The sequence below is a fragment of the Eriocheir sinensis genome, chromosome 42 (assembly GCF_024679095.1).
Source record: "Eriocheir sinensis breed Jianghai 21 chromosome 42, ASM2467909v1, whole genome shotgun sequence".
Taxonomy (NCBI): domain Eukaryota; kingdom Metazoa; phylum Arthropoda; class Malacostraca; order Decapoda; family Varunidae; genus Eriocheir; species Eriocheir sinensis.
The window spans coordinates 13,764,123-13,765,954 of NC_066550.1; positions in this window are offsets into that span (position 1 = coordinate 13,764,123).

A 1,832-nucleotide genomic window follows, 5' to 3' on the forward strand; every position below is an offset into this window, starting at 1 on the left:
AGGAAGAAAGGAAGGAAGGAGGGAAGGAAGGAAGGAAAAGGAAAGAAAGAAAGAATGAAATGAATTAAGGAAGAGAAAGAGGAAGAGAGGAAAGAAGAGGAGGAGGAGGAGGAGATAAGGAAGAAGAGATAAGAGAGAAAAAAGAAGAAAAAACAAAAAAATAATAAAAAGAGAAGGAAAAAGAGGAAAATAAGAGGAAGAGGAAGAAGAGGAGGAGAAGAGAGAAAAAGAAGAGGAGAAGGAAAAGAATAAAAAAAAATAAAAAAAAAATAAAAAGAGGAAGGAAATGAAAAAAAAGTGGAGGAAGAGGAGGAGGAGGAGGAGGAGGAGGAGGAGGAGGAGGAGGAGGAGGGGGGACAGGTGAGCAGGTGATGGCGCAATTGCTTGCACTAATCACACAGGGGCTGTCTTGGAAGTAATGAGGCGCCAGCAGAGCCAGCTGAAATTAACATGGTAGTAGTAGTAGTAGTAGTAGTAGTAGTAGTAGTAGTGGTAGTAGTAGTAGTAGTAGTAGTAGACATAACATATAATTACCTCAAACATCCCATATAAAATATTTATCGAGGGATTAGAGAGAGAGAGAAGAGAGAAGAAAGAAGAGAATATTTTAGTATCCCGTTATGCAGAGGTGGGAAGGCAGGAGGAGGAGGAGGAGGAGGAGGAGGAGGAGGAGGAGGAGGACGTTGAAGAAGAAGAAGAAGAAGAAGAAGAAGAAGAAGAAGAAGAAGGATAATATAATCAGTTGGAGGAAGAAGAGGAAAATAAAGAAGAGAAAACAAGAGTTGGAATTACAAGAGGAGGAGGAGGAGGAGGAAGAAGAAGAGGAGGAGGAGGAGGAGGAAGAAAGAGGGGGGATATAGAGACAGGAAAGGTGCGATTACTCTGGGTATGCAGGAAGAAGAGAAGCCACTGGGAGGAGGAGGAGGAGGAGGAGGAGAGGAGGAGGAGGAGGAGGAGGAGGAGGAGGAGGAGGAGGAGGAGGAGGAGGCTGTCATGTTTAGTGCAGGCTCGCCAGCCAGGTAGTCAAAGCTCAGGTGGGAAGCTCATTGCTTTGTATTGAGCCTGTGGTGAGAGAGAGAGGTGTGTTTGTGCCATTAATTACTTACTACTACAATTTCACCCACCACCACCATTACCACCACCACCACCACCACCACCACCATACACTCTCCCACATTACTAATGCCTTTACACACACACCATGGCCGTAGTGGTAGTGAGTGAGCAATGGCTGTGACAGTTCAATTGCACTTTTCTTTTCTTTATGGAGGAGGAGGAAGGAAGGAAGGAAGGAAGAGGAAGACCAAATGTGATGATGGTGGGTGGTGATGTAATTGGTGTTGGTGGTGGTGATGGTGGTGGTGATGGTGGTGGTGATGATGGTGGTGGTGGTTGGTGATGATGATGGTGGTGATGGTGGTGATGATGGTGGTGGTGATGGTGGTGATGATGGTGGTGGTGATGATGGTGGTGGTGATGGTGGTGATGGTGGTGGTGGTGGTGATGTTGGTGATGATGGTGATGGTGGTGGTGGTGGTGATGATGGTGGTGGTGATGGTGGTGATGGTGATGGTGGTGATGGAGGTGGTGGTGATGGTGGTGATGGTGGTGATGGTGGTGGTGATGGTGGTGATGGTGGTGGTGGTGGTGATGGTAGTAGTGGTGGTGATGATGGTAGTGGTGGTTGGTGATGATGATGGTGGTGATGGTGGTAGTAGTGGTGGTGATGGTGGTGGTGGTGATGGTGGTGATGGTGGTGATGGTGGTGGTGATGAAAAAAATGGTGATGATAATAAAGAGAGATTAGGAGAAGTGATGAGAGAGTGGTGATG